Genomic DNA, 7,748 nt, shown 5'->3' on the forward strand with positions numbered 1-7,748 from the left:
TCAACTCTTGTAATACTCATATCATCAAGAATAAATCAAGCAGGACGTAGGGTTTTACCTCCATCAAGAGGGCCCGAACCTGGGTAAAACGTCGTGTCCCCTGTCTCCTGTTACCATCCCCCTTAGACGCACAGTTCGGGACCCCCTACCCGAGATCCACCGGTTTTGACACCGACAGCGAGGGTGGCGCCGTCGATGGCGGCGACAATGCCGGTGACGATGACGGAGACATCGGTGATGGTGACAGCGACGCCAGCGATGCATCTGAGGGCGACCCGGAGGACACGGTGAGCGACATGTACGATTGAACCCGCGCTTCTTTGTCACTGACCTTGCATATGAAAGCTCGGGCACGACCCTGAAGGTTGTAAGAGCATTTTGGGAGGGGAAGCCCCTCATGTAAACAGATTATTGCTTTTGTTCTCTAGGCTAGGCTAAAGATGTGTTTCCATAAATCCGCGAGTCCCGCCCTGAGCCTACTGCTGTAGTTTACCTTTGTCCGGGCCAGTTCTGGACCGGGCCATGATGTCTTGAGTTCCGGAGGAGCCTGTCGATCCGCCCGAGGGGGCCTCGCGAGAAGTGAGCATTTACCCATGGAAGGACGTGTGCACAGCACGCGCGTGCCGTGCCCAGCCCCCGCTCGCGAGGAGCTCTCGAGGAGGGGAGGAAGCAGGGGTGAACCCCGAACCAGGGCAAGGAGCCAAATCACAAGAAATTGCACGAACGAGAAAAGACACCCCCGCGTTTGTCAATGAAAATTTAGCTTCAACTTAAATCCAAAGCCAGAAAATAGGGCTACAAAAAGAGAGATTGAAAGCAAATGGCTGCGTCTGGCACCTAGTCTTGTCTTCTTGTCTTCTCGCCAGCGCGGAGCTAAGTGCTGCCACTAGTCGTGGGAGGGAGCCCCCGAGGCCTGAGGGCGGCAGTCCTGAGACCCCGGGGCGTGTACAGCCCCACTCATTATTACGTGAGAGTGTCACGAGCGGAGATCTTCACAGGCGCGAGCCTTACTTCATATCTCCAGACGAGGGCCCTGCCTTGCACCACCCTCGACCACCACTGGGGGCGACCGGTAACCAGGACGACACCAAGGGGAAAAGGGGACTAGCGGCGCCCTCGGCAACCACGGGTCCTCTGCCTGCGGAAGGCTCACCGGCACCTTCCCGGCAGAGGGCCTACCTCTAGGGGATGTCTTGCTCCGTGCGATATGGGGAGGGGCCTTGCTCCCGGCTCCTCCCCAGCAGCCCCCAGTGCGTTGCCCCTAGAGGAAGGGGGGCCGCCGAGCTGGGTCCGCCGTACGCCACCGTGACCTGATCCTCCTATGACCCATGGTTAGCGTAAGCTTGTTCCTAGGAGATTAGTGGTACCCTGTAGCTGTTGTTGCTGGCATGGTTGGTGAGGCTTCTGAGAGGCTCCTGGAAAGCCCCAGTTTCTAGTGCCTCCTCCTCCTAGCTCGGCTCGAGGAACGAGCCGGCGTCGTCTTCCAGCGCGTACTCCTGGTCCATCATGCGGGGTATGTAGGCCTCCGAGGCCACCGCCTCGATAACCTCGCTATAATGCCCCACGCTCCATGTCGCCTGACCCAGTGCACCACCCATAGGTTGGTGAGGCCCGCCATGCGATTCGGCCGCGGCCTGAGGTGTGAGTAGGGAGCAGAAGGGAGGCACTCCGGAGGCCCTGACGTCCAGTAGATCGGTGACGCGCTCCAGCAGTGCATCCCAGCCGCTCTCCATCAGCCGGCATTGCAGCAGCTCGCGAGCCACCGTGAGCGTAGCCCTCATGTGTGCTTGTTCCCATCGGGTGTGCAGCGCCGTGGCCGCGGCATGGCTTGAAGCCCTTGCAGCTACCCGTACTTGGCGTGGAGTAAGGGTGGATGGCGCTTGGGCGCGCCGCCCACGCCCTGCAGCACTTGGCGGTGCGCGTGCTGCCTGGGGCGCGGGGTTGAGGTCTTCTTGGGCAGGCGGGGCCGCACGGGCTGGACAGGCTCCCCATCGGCCGGCGTTGGTCCTTGGGTCACCGGACATTGGAGCCGCGGAGTGTCGGTGGATTGACTGGCGAAAGGAAGACTCCGGCGCAGCCCTACCTGGCGCGCCAAATGTAGGATTTCGGGTTCTGGCAAAACCCTTGAGGTTCGAACACTGGGGTGCGCACGAAGATCTCCCCCCTCTCTAGCTCGCACACTCAACAATCTCACGGCCTAGCTTCCACGGACCCAAAGAACACGAGACACAAGATTTATACTGGTTCGGGCCACCGTTGTGGTGTAATACCCTACTCCAGTGTGGTGTGGTGGATTGCCTCTTGGGTTGTGGATGAATAGTTACAAGGGAAGAACAGCCTCCTGAGGAGAGGTGTGCTTGTGGTTGGTGAGCTTGTGTGTTTGAGGAAGATCTGGATCCTCTCTCCCTTCCAGACCAGTTGCCCCTACTATGGTGGTGGCTAGTCCTATTTATAGAGACCCTGGTCCTCTTCCCAAATATTGAGCGGGAAGGGATCCCAGAACGGCCAAAGGCTCTGGTGGTGACGCCGTCTTGGGCTCCATGGTGACCTCCGTCCTGCCATCCTGCTGGTCGTGGTCTTGTTGCACCGATATGGAAACCTTTGCCTGATGCCTTGGAACTCCTCGCCTGTGCTTGCCTCCTTAGCACCAAAGAGGAAGCGAGGACACTGCGCTTGCTGGCGCCCGCCTAGCGCCCGCCTGGTCTTGATCATCATGGCTTACGTCATTGGAACCTCGCAAGGTTCGCCTTGCTTTGATCTCTCCGCCCTTCGCAAGACATCCTGGTGAGGCTGCCCCTGAGGAGGTCTTGCATCGTCCGCCTCGCGAGGCTTGGCCCTTCGCGAGGGTCTTGGGTGTTTGCTGGTGAAGATGGGCCATACGAGGACACTGGAGGAGCCACGCCGCGGGCCGCGGGCAGGCAAGTCTGGGGACCCTCGTTCCCAGAACGCCGACAATATGTTGATTATGATAATTACATTGTTGCTAAATTTATACCAGCTAGTTTCACATACCAGCAAAAGAAAAAGTTTTTCTATGATTTAGGACATTACTTCTGGGATGACCCACACCTTTATAAGGAAGGAGAAGATGGTATTATTAGACGTTGTGTACCTGAGCATGAACATGAATAGATCCTACGCAAGTGTCACTCTAAGGCTTATGGAGGACACCACGCTGGAGATAGAACTGCACGTAAGGTATTGCAATCGGGTTTTTATTGGCCTACTTTCTTCAAAGATGCCCATAAGTTTGTCTTGTCTTGTGATGAATGTCAAAGGATTGGTAATATTAGTAGATGTCAAGAAATGCCTATGAATTATTCACTTGCTATTGAACCATTTAATGTTCGGGGCTTTGATTATATGGGACCGTTTCCTTCCTCTAATGGGTATACACATATTTTAGTTGTTGTTGATTACGTTACTAAGTGGGTAGAAGCTATTCCAACTAGTAGTGCTGATCATAACACCTCTATTAAGATGCTTAAAGAAGTTATTTTTCCGAGGTTTGGAGTCCCTAGATACTTAATGACTAATGGTGGTTCACATTTTATTCATGGTGCTTTTCGTAAGATGCTTGCTAAGTATGATTTTAATCATAGAATTGCATCTCCGTATCACGTGCAATCTAGTGGTCAAGTATAATTAAGTAATAGAGAGCTTAAATTAATTTTGCAAAAGACTGTTAACAGATCTAGAAAGAATTGGTCCAAGAAACTTGATGATGCATTATGGGCATATAGGACTGCATACAAAAATCCTATGGGTATGTCTCCGTATAAAATGGTTTATGGAAAAGCATGTCACTTACCTCTTGAACCAGAACATAAGACATATTGGGCCATTAAAGATCTCAATTATGATTTCAAACTTGCGGGTGAGAAGAGGCTTTTTGACATTAGCTCACTTGATGAACGGAGAACCGAGGCCTATGAGAATGCCAAACTGTTTAAAGAAAAAAGTTAAAAGATGGCACGACAAAAGGATACAAAAGCGCGAGTTTAATGTAGGAGATTATGTTTTGTTATACAACTCTCGTTAATGATTTTTTACAGGAAAACTCCTCTCTAAATGGGAAGGTCCTTACGTCATTGAGGAGGTATATCGTTCCGGTGCCATAAAAATCAACAACTTTGAGGGCACAAATCCGAGGGTGGTGAACGGTCAAAGAATCAAACATTATATCTCAGGTAATCCCATAAATGTTGAAACTAATGTTATTGAAACCGTAACCCCGGAGGAATACATAAGGGACACTTTCCAGAACATTTCAGACTCTGAAGAATAAGAGGTATGTGGTACGATAAGTAAACTGACTCCAAAATAGTTCTAATAGCATTTTTCTCCGTTTTGGAATATTTAAGAAAATAGGAAAATAAGAAGTAATCCGGGAAGGACACGAGGCGTCCACGAGGGTAGAGGGCGCGCCCTACCCCCTGGGCGCGCCCCCTGCCTCGTGGGCACCTCGTGTGCTCTCCGGACTCTGTTTTCTTGCATGACTTCTTTTGGTCGGCAAACATTCATTATATAATCCCTCGAAGGTTTTGATCACCGTACCACGCAAATATCTCCTGTTTTTGTTTCGAGCTGTTTTCCGCCAGGGTTGTCAAGGCCAGGCATCATGTCCTCTCCCTCCTCCAACAATGAGGGCAATGATGCTTGGCTAATGAAGATAGAGATGAAGGGGGAAGAACCCGGGGAGATCAACAAGGATGATGGGATCAAGAAGGCCATGGGAAATCAAGTTCCGGCAGTAGAAGACGAAAACATCCTTCAACCTCATCACAATCTCCTTTACCCCAACGGAGATTGAAGCTTTCAAGATGATTGAGTTAGCTCGTATTCAAAACAAGTATCTCACAAGTGAAAATATTTTGTTGAAGGAGCATATCATCGCACTCAAGGGCATCATCCGCAAATTAGAGGATCTCTTATGCTTGATGTGCGACTATCCATCATCACCATCATCTTCTTCACCAACAAAGAATAACAGAGTATCAGGTATGGGCACTCCCCTTGGCAACTTCCAAGCTCGGGGGAGGTGCCCCGATATCGTATCACCATCACACTATTATCTTTACCGTTTTTCTTAGTTCGATCCTTTTGGTTATATCTTGGTCTAGTAGAATAAAATTTTAGTATGATCTAGTTTTGAGTTTTGCTTTATGACCCTTCTATGTAATCGAGTCAGTGAGCTATATATAATAAAGATTAGTGTTAAGTCAAGGGCTTGATTATCTTGCTTTGATCTTGAGGGAATAATAATAAAAGGGAAGAGAAAGAATAAAAAGAAATAAAGAGATCATATATGGATCTTGTGGAGAGTAATGACTTCACATATAAAGAGTATGATGAATAAAAGTTGTTGGGAGTTGACAAACATAGTTTTGGTCATTGTTGCAATTAATAGGAAGTAATAAAGAAAGAGAGGTTTTCACATATAAATATACTATCTTGGACATCTTTTATGATTGTGAGCACTCATTAAAATATGACGTGCCAAAGAGTTGACGTTGGACAAGGAAGACAACGTAATGGGTTATGTTTTCTTTCATCTGAAATAAATTATATTGTCATGGATCATCCAACATGTTGAGCTTGCCTTTCCCTCTCATGCTAGCCAAATTCTTTGCACCAAGTAGAGATACTACTTGTGCTTCCAAATATCCTTAAACCCAGTTTTGCCATGAGAGTCCACCATATCTACCTATGGATTGAGTAAGATCCTTCAAGAAGTTGTCATTGTTGCAAGCAATAAAAATTGCTCTCTAAATATGTATGATTTATTAGTGTGGAGAAACAAGCTTTATATGATCTTGTGATGTGGAAGAAATAAAAGCGACAGACTGCATAATAAAGGTCCATATCACAAGTGGCAATATAAAGTGACATTCTTTTGCATTAAGATTTCGTGCATCCAACCATAAAAGCACATGACAACCTATGCTTCCCTCTGCGAAGGGCCTATCTTTTATTCTTGTCTTATACTTCATACAAGAGTCATGGTGATCTTCACCTTTCCTTTTTACATCTTATCCTTTGGCAAGCACTGTGTGTTGGAAAGATCCTGATATATATAGCTAATTGGATGTGAGTTTTCATGAACTATTATTGTTGACATTACCCTTGAGGTAAAAGGTTGGGAGGCAAAACTATAAGCCCCTATCTTTCTCTGTGTCCGATTAAAACTTCATACCCATAAATATTGCGTGAGTGTTAGCAATTGTGAAAGACTAAATGATAGTTGAGTATGTGGACTTGCTGAAAAGCTCTTATATTAACTCTTTCCGATGTTACGATAAATTGCAATTGCTTTAATGACTGAGATTATAGTTTGTTAGTTTTCAATGAAGTTTCTGATTCATACTTGAAATTGTGAATGAATTGTTACTTTAGCATAAGAAATCATATGAATATATATATATATGTTGTTGTTCTAAGAATGATCATGATGCCCTCATGTCCGTATTTTATTTTATCGACACCTCTATCTCTAAACATGTGGACATATTTTTCGACATCGGCTTCCACTTAAGGACAAGCGAGGTCTAAGCTTGGGGGAGTTGATACGTCCATTTTGCATCATGCTTTTATATTGATAGTTATTGCATTATGGGTTGTTATTACACATTATGTCACAATACTTATGCCTATTCTCTCTTATTTTACAAGGTTTACATGAAGAGGGAGAATGCCGGTAGCTGGAATTCTGGGCTAGAAAAGGAGCAAATATTAGAGACCTATTCTGCACAGCTCCAAAAGTCCTGAAACTCCATGGGAGTCATTTTTAGATTATATAAAAAATATTGGGCGGAGGAAGCACCAGAGGGGGGCCACACACCATTCACGAGGGTGGGGGGCGCGCCCTACCCCCCTGGGCGCGCCCCCTGCCTCGTGGGCCCCCGGGCAGGCCTCCGGTGCCCATCTTTGGATATATGAAGTCTTTTGCCTTGAAAAAATCATAAGCAAGCTCACAGGACGAAACTCCGCCGCCACGAGGCGGAACCAATCTAGGGCTCCGGCGGAGCTGTTCTGCCGGGGAAACATCCCTCCGGGAGGGGGAAATCATCACCATCGTCATCACCATCGATCCTCTCATCGGGTGGGGGTCAATCTTCATCAACATCTTCACCAGCACCATCTCATATCAAAACCCTAGTTCATCTCTTGTATCCAATATTTGTCTCAAAACCTTAGATTGGTACCTGTGGGTTACTAGTAGTGTTGATTACTCCTTGTAGTTGATGCTAGTTGGTTTATTCGGTGGAAGATCATATGTTCAGATCCTTTATGCATATTAATACCCCTCTAATTATGAACATGAATATGGTTTGTGAGTAGTTACGTTTGTTCCTAAGGACATGGAAGAAGTCTTGCTATAAGTAGTCATGTGAATTTGGTATTCGTTTGATATTTTGATGAGATGTATGTTGTCTCTCCTCTAGTGGTGTCATGTGAACGTCGACTACATGAAACTTCACCATTGTTTGGGCCTAGGGGAAGGCATTGGGAAGTAATAAGTAGATGATGGGTTGCTAGAGTGACAGAATCTTAAACCCTAGTTTATGAGTTGCTTCGTAAGGGGCTGATTTGGATCCATATGTTTCATGCTATGGTTAGGTTTACCTTAATACTTCTTTCGTAGTTGCAGATGCTTGCAAGAGGGGTTAATCATAAGTGGGATGCTTGTCCAAGGAAGGGCAGTACCCAAGCACCGGTCCACCCACATATCAAATTATCAAAGTACC

This window comes from Triticum urartu, chromosome 5, assembly GCF_003073215.2.
Source record: "Triticum urartu cultivar G1812 chromosome 5, Tu2.1, whole genome shotgun sequence".
Taxonomy (NCBI): Eukaryota; Viridiplantae; Streptophyta; class Magnoliopsida; order Poales; family Poaceae; genus Triticum; species Triticum urartu.